The sequence below is a fragment of the Mus caroli genome, unplaced genomic scaffold (assembly GCF_978045245.1).
Source record: "Mus caroli unplaced genomic scaffold, Mus_caroli_1 scaffold_14, whole genome shotgun sequence".
Classification (NCBI taxonomy): domain Eukaryota; kingdom Metazoa; phylum Chordata; class Mammalia; order Rodentia; family Muridae; genus Mus; species Mus caroli.
The window spans coordinates 74,675,481-74,683,040 of NW_028227269.1; the positions used below are offsets into that span (position 1 = coordinate 74,675,481).

The 7,560-nt window shown below is 45.4% G+C and overlaps 1 pseudogene; it reads left to right on the top strand.

Moving 5' to 3' along the window:
* The first annotated feature begins 6,118 nt into the window (after positions 1 to 6,118).
* On the top strand, positions 6,119 to 6,656 carry LOC110307192 (small EDRK-rich factor 2 pseudogene; annotated as a pseudogene).
* The last annotated feature ends 904 nt before the right edge of the window (positions 6,657 to 7,560 follow it).

Below are 7,560 nucleotides of genomic sequence, written 5' to 3' on the forward strand. Positions count from 1 at the left end.
TAGGCAGACTATCTACCAACCGACCTACATCCCTGGACCCTTACAGAGACCTCTTAGGCACCAAGTGCTCTTTCTGTGCGCTGCTGGTTAGAGGTTATTTTCTTTACATGGATCTCTTCCAAAGGAAAATACTAAGTCCCTCGGTCAGTTTCATGATAGGAACAAAGGAAACTTACTCTACACCAGCCATAAAACTGGCCACTAATAGTCGACTTACAGGCAACTCTTTAAAGCTGAGATGTGTCTTCCAAAAGAAGAAAAGGCTAACTCTTCTCCATCACGGGTCTCCGAGCGGATTTCTTCTAAAAGCTTCAACGCAACGGTCTGAAAAACAATATTGCAATAAGTAGAACTTTTTCAAATTTCTATAACAATGTACTAAACACTAAATTATGAAGTCTAATAGCCAAATGTCCCGTTTTCAAGGGCTTTGCATATATAGTAGAAACCACTTTCCTGCAAATGAGTTTAGCCCTCAGAATTTTAAATAATCACTTTCTAGTCATCCCATAAAATGACTCAAAACATCAGCTAAGATTTTAACATGAAATATATTTAAGTCATTGCCTACTGGATACACATTTAATAAGAATTGCAGTATTTTAGTCTTTAAAAGGGACCTGAGGTCTATTAAATGCTAATTTATATATTTGATATATTGAATTTAGTACTAAATTTCACATTTTTATATTAAAAATAAATCCCGAGAAACGTTAAATCTGACTAGATCCATTTGAGCTCCTCAGACCCACCTTGAAATTGTCTTCTACATGCTTTTTGTTGATTTCAAGCATTTGTGTATCTTGGGCAAGACTTAAAGTGTTGTCTTTAAAACTGCTCTTGAAATAAGAATTTCAGATTCATCTAGACAACTATTGAACATAAAATGAATTCCTAAATTTTCTGCTTTAAAACTGACTGATAAAATCTCATCTTTTACTTCAGATAGAATGCTGTAGAGAAATGGTCTCAGCCTTCCGAGTGGGGCAATTTCTTTAATACAGACCCTTGTGTTATGCTAACCTCCAACCATAAAATTGTTTTCATTGCTACTTTATAACTGTAATTTTGCTGTTGTTATGAATCATAATGCAAATGTTTTTGGAAATCGAGGGGGGGGTGTCCCAAAGGGGTCGCGACCCACCGGTTGAGAACCCTTACAATCAGACTCGTTCTGGTAAGAAAATGAAGTTACCAATTACACTCTTCTTGTTGTCATTATATATATCCTCTTTCTAATCTTTCCTTTCACTCTTTAAATAACATTTACACGGAGAGAGGAAATATCCACCATGAGCCGGATCATTACAGTAACAATGAAATTTCAAGTGATGCTTACAAAAACACTTGAAATAGAACAAGACATAAAAATCTTTCCTCAAGGGTACTATGTGCCAAACACAAACCTGCCTTCTAAATCCTAAGTAGAATTGTCACGCTTGCTTTCTGAATAGCGCTCAAATTCATAGTTTTGTTTTACACACACACACACCCCGATATTCACTCTTTCCACTATGAAACAGTAACCACAGGTAATCGGGAAGAAGCAACAGTTAGATTCCTCTTCAGCATATAAGAGAAATCATCAGATTTAATCTTTCTCAGACTATCCAGGAAAGAAGTTAAACTCTATTTCTGACACGGCTAAGGATTGCCAGTCGGTCGTTTTTTTCAAGCCATGATCACCTGCTTAAGATTGGCATTATCTTCCCTGGTCCACCACACTCAAGCAAGAAGCGTCATCATCGTATCCACTGCTAGGAAAACCACAGGAATTTTCTTCCTTTAAATGGAAATTATATTTATATAACTAAACCAAAAGTCAGTAAAAATTTCTGTTTCCGGTAGTGTTCAGAACAGTTGCATACATGCCCGCGCCCCCCCCCCTTTTTTTTTTGTTTTATACTCTGCGGGCTTCCCACAAAGTCAATTAAGCCTCACTATGAGCAAAGGGACGCTTACCTAGCGGGTGGACATTCTCTCTTTTGCATTCTCTAAATGCAGACACGTACTTTCCTCGGTCCCTGAATGGGACTCGCAGCCACTGGTTGTCGCTCAGCCCTGCGGCGGCTGCCAGACTCTACTGCAGACCGGGAGGCCAAGGGATGCCAGTGGCCGCACAAGCCGCTCCCTCCAGGCCAGCTCCCCACCTCCTCTACTCCCAGGAAGTTTCAAGAGGTGGTTGATGCTAGAAGCCTGGGAGAAGGCATGGACCCGAGAGTGCCTTTCAAAAAGGCCAGCAGCTGGAGAAGCTGCAAAGACTGCCACGACTAACGAACGAACGTTAATGCGTCTTTCTTTTAAAGACCTGGAAAGAGTGTGGGAGGGTGGCTGAGAAGCCCACGTGACCACAAACCCGGAGCCAGAGATCTCAGGCACTCCCGCGCCGCGCAACCAGATCCACTGGATGTGGACCTCCAGCCACTTCACAGTCATCCTCTAGGGACACCCCGCTTCCAATAGACTGACGATGGAGGATCGAGATGGGGCCCGGGAATGGGAATTTCTGACCAGATCCCCAGGGATTCTGGACTTAACCGCGTGCGTCCACGGACCACACTTAATCCTGTTCCCATACTTTGACCTGCGTGTGTGTCATTAAATGCTTAAGTTTGACAACTCTCCTTGAGAAGCATGGGCCAGGCCCCGGGTTCGGGTAATAGCACCGAAATTAGTAGTAATAACGAAGTAATGAAGGCAGATCCCTTTGCAGGGAGTGAGTGTTAGCTTGTGCTCCAGAGAGGCAAGGCAATGGGGCTGGAAATGAAGGTTTGAACGCTCATCTATCAGCGGCTGGCTATGGAAGCGGGGAGAGAAAATGAGTTGTGTTTTGTTTTGTTTTGTTTTGCTTTGTTTTGTTTTGTTTTGTTTTGTTTCGTTTAAAAAAAAAAAAAAAAGGCAATGGGTTAGGTCCAAGATCCCGCGTGCCTCCTGGAATTTACCTGGAGAAAATCTGCCTGCGCTTTTACAGGGGGCTGAGAGGGTCTCTGGCGCCCCCTGATGGTAGACCTGATCTCCCAGCTCAATCGCTTTGCCTGGAAGTGACCCTTCTACACAAAGGCTGGAACCATACCTTAGTCTTTGAGGAAACTGACTTTAAGGCAGCCTTTGGTGGCATAAGTTAAAAGGAAAACAAATGACCTGTAGGCCAACCTGGTGTCACTGGTGTACCTAATTAGTCGTCGAGCCATCCGCACACATCACGGGGATGTTTGTGAAGAATTTTAAAGATCTACTTTTTTTTAATCTTTTAAATTATGCACACATGGGTATGTACACAGGCGTGCAGATGTCTACGGAGACTATAGGTGCGGGATTCCCTCCTGCGCATGGGTGCTGGGAACAGAATTCGGCTTGTGTACAAGAGCAGCATGCCATCTTAACAGCTGAGATGTCCCTTCAGACCCAGAATGTGATTCTTGGTGGATGGTACTCTAATAGAAGAAAACCGGGGGGAGGAGGTGCATTTGGAGGGAAACTTATACAATGACAACCTCAACATTTTGGGTGTAACCCAAACGCCTTCGGGGACCTTTCTGAGGCCCGGGTTTATGAGTGCCACAGGTAGGCACCACAGACTACACATGTGGAAAAGAACGGACTTTATAGACTATGAGCAAAGGCTATACCAAAAGTCTCGATGCTGCCAGGCAGTGGTGGCACATGCCTTTAATCCCAGCACTTGGGAGGCAGAGGCAGACAGATTTCTGAGTTCGAGGCCAGCCTGGTCTACAAAGTGAGTTCCAGGACAGCCGGGGCTACACAGAGAAACCCTGTCTCGAAAAACCAAAAAACAAAAAGTCTCGCTGCCCACATTCATCCCATGTACAGGCTTCATTTAAGCTAAAAGTCCTGTGTTCTCTCCATTTGTGAGATAGAATGTCCCTGTCCTTTTAGGAAAGGTAGAGTGGATGGGAGAGTGGCCCTGTGTCCTTTCCTGTGTGTCTGTGTGTCCTGCATCCCTCAGTCCTTCCTCCTTTCCTGCCTTGGGTAGAGAAGTTGCAGTAGCAATCTTAAACAAATCAGTTCATTTAATGATACTTTGTTAACAAGATTCATCTGGAGGGAGGCCAGGACAGCTCAACCAATAAATGAACTTGCCAAGCTAGTCTGACAGACCAGCGTTTAGTCCACAGAACCCAAGGAAGGTGGAAGGATTTACGTAAGAGCTGGGCTCAGTTCCAGCACCCACATGGCGACTCACAATTGCCTGTAACTCCAGTCCCAGGGGAGCCAATACTCTCTTCTGACCTTCAGTCACTAGGCACATATATGGTACACATACTTACATACATGCTGGCCAAACACCCACATACATAAAACTAAATAACTAAAATTAAAAGATGGAAGGAGAGAAGGAGGAACCCAACTCCCGAAAGTTACCAAAAGTTACCCTGATTGCCACACAAAGCGTGTGTACTATATATACATACACTAATACATTTTTAATTTTAAAAAATCATCTACAGTGGAACATCCGTGAAAGGATCTCAACCCAGAGCCAAGAGGCAGGTAAAGGTGGTGTGAGGGAAAGAAAGCTGACATCTATGAAGTATGTATAGCCAGCCAGACTACACAGCCTCCTATGTAATCCTCATACCGGTTCCAAGGGGCAGGTAAGACTGGCTCCGCCTTCCAGATGAGAACAGAGGCTCACAGAGCTTACATCCAGTACTGGAAGCTACAAGATAAAAAAGAAACCCAGTAGCAACAGTGGTTGTTATACACAGTGGCCACTTATGGACACTGAACTACGCATTGTGTATGCGTGTGTGTGTGTGTGTATGTGCCTGTGTGTGTATGTGTGTGCCTGTGTGTGTATGTATGTGCCTGTGTGTGTGTGTGCCTGTATGTGTGCCTATGTGTGTATGTGTGTGCCTGTGTGTGTGCCTGTGTGTGTGCGCATGTGTGTATGTGTGTGTCTGTGTGTGTATGTGTGTGCCTGTGTGTGTGCCTGTGTGTGTATGTGTGTGCCTGTGTGTGTGTGTGCCTGTGTGTGTATGTGTGTGCCTGTGTGTGTGTGCGTGTGTGTATGCGTATATGTGTGTGTATGCATGTGTGTATGCCTGTGTGTGTGTGTGTGTGCATGTGCGTGCGCATGCGAGTGTGTGTGTGTGTGTTCACTAGATTTTCATTGCCGTGATAAACCCCATGGTCAAAAGCAGCTTGGGAAGGAAAAGGTTCATTACAGCTCACGGCTGTGGTCCATAATGAAGGGAGTCCGTCCGAGCAGAAACCTGGAGGCAGGAGCTGATGGGAAACAATGCAGGGGCACTGCTTACAGACTTGCACCTCCCAGCTTGGCCCAACTGCTCTCCTTTACAATCCAGAACTACCTGCTCTACAATGGGCGGGGCCCACCCCCATCAATCTTTAACCAAGAAAATAGCCCACAGGCTTGCCTACAGGCAGTCTTATGGAGGCATTTTCTCAATTGAAGTTAGCTCTTCTCAGGTGACTGTAGCTTGTGTCAAGTTGACAAAAAACTAACCAACACGTGTATCTGTGTCACCTTTTTATTTTATACACAATGGCTATATAAAATACATTCTTTCTTTTTCTTCCTTCCTTATTTATTTATTTATTTATTTGGAAGAGTCTTGTTATATAGCACAGGCTAGCCTTGAACTCACTATGTAGCCCAAGTTGCTTCCAAATTCAAATGTGCAATCCCCCTGTCATATCTGCCTACAGAGCAAACTCTATCATTAATTATCCCAATTTTATGAATGGGAAAATGAATATCCAGGAAGAGTAAGTGACCTTCCTAAGATCACACAGCTTGTGAGTAGCTGAGAAGGATTTGAACCTAGGACCTAGCCTAAAGTCCTGTCCTGTGTCCGTTTAAACCACATCTACAAAAGCCAGGTGTTAATGTGGTTTATGCCTTTAGTCTCAGAGATCAGAAGGGAAAGGCATGAAGATCTCCCAGTTCAAGACCAGCTTGGTTTACAAAGCAAGTTCCAGGACAACCAGGGCTACACAAGGAAATCCTGTCTAGAAAAAAAAAAAAAAAACAATAAACAAATAAATAAAATGAAAACAACAACAACAAAAGTTCCCACACATCCACAATGGATCGGCAATAATGCTGACTCAAGATTTGCTCTGGGGCCCGAACGAGGGGGACGCAACGGAGGCAGGTTGGAGCCGCTGCCGTCGCCATGACCCGCGGTAACCAGCGAGAGTTCGCCCGCCAGAAGAACATGAAGAAGCAGAGCGACTCGGTTAAGGGAAAGCGCCGAGATGATGGGCTTTCTGCTGCCGCCCGCAAGCAGAGTGCCCCATCATCTCTACCCCCAGGGACTCGGAGATCATGCAGCAGAAGCAGAAAAAGGCAAACGAGAAGAAGGAGGAACCCAAGTAGCCTTGTGGCTTCGTGTCCAACCCTCTTGCCCTCCGCCTGTGTGCCTGGAGCCAGTCCCACCATGCTCGAGTTTCTTCCTGTAGTGCTCACAGGTCCCAGCACCGATGGCATTCCCTTTGCCCTGAGTCTGCAGCGGGTTCCTTTTGTGCTTCCTTCCCCTCAGGTAGCCTCTCTCCCTCTGGGCCACTCCTGGGGGTGAGGGGGTTACCCCTTCCCAGTGTTTTTTATTCCTGTGGGGCACACCCCAAAGTATTAAAAGTAGCTTTGTAATTAAAAAAAAAAAAAAAAAGATTTGCTCTGTGCAGAACCCTGATGCCTCCCTTCAGTCAAAGCCCTCCTCAGCATCTCTTGCCACCCCATCAATCCCAGAAGTGGAGCCCCGGACTGGGTGTCATGCTTCCTCAGAAAGTGCCCTGCTCACGGAGGCAGCATGTTCTTCCCTTCAAAGACCCTCACACACCCACAGCTTACTGCTTATTACACAAGACATATCATTGCAGAACATCTGAAGCAAAGAGAATGAACGGAGGAAAGGAAATTGCCTCTCTGACTCACCCTGTCCGTCACAAAAGATAATGGTACCCAGATGGGTGCTTTGTCTGTTTGAGTGACAGTAAGAAGGGTGATTATCCTCCAGTCTACCTGAACCACGACCAAAAAACGAAGGAACTCTAGAGGCAGTGGATGCCAATGGTTAGACCAAAAACCATCCTGCAACCTGTGTTAACGATGCTTTCGCTCAGCAGGGTCACAAGCTCATCTCTATCTCATCCCCAAGCTGCCCGGTAAAGCGATCACGTGATGTGACAGGAGAAGGTCTCCTCTCCCCTAAACACCCCGTAACAGAGACACAACACCTTACTGGTAAACCTGCAGGAACAAAGCAGTGAATTATTAAAACTCAATTGTGTTACATATGATGAGCAGCATCAATTCAATAGCTTGTTTTTGCTGCTGTTTTTGGTGCTAAGGAGGGAGCCTGGAGCTTTGACGATGTCACGCACCTGCTCTGTCGCTGAGACCCATTCCCGGAACACATACCACTTGTTAATGATCGGATTTGTTGTCTATCCACTGGTGTTCATGATGACTCTAACTAGATCGACTTAGAGCATGACGTGGGTGACGGTGGAGAAAGTAAAGAATCCTGGTTATAGCGGGGCTGGAGTAAGTTCAGGAGCCAGCGGGGCCGG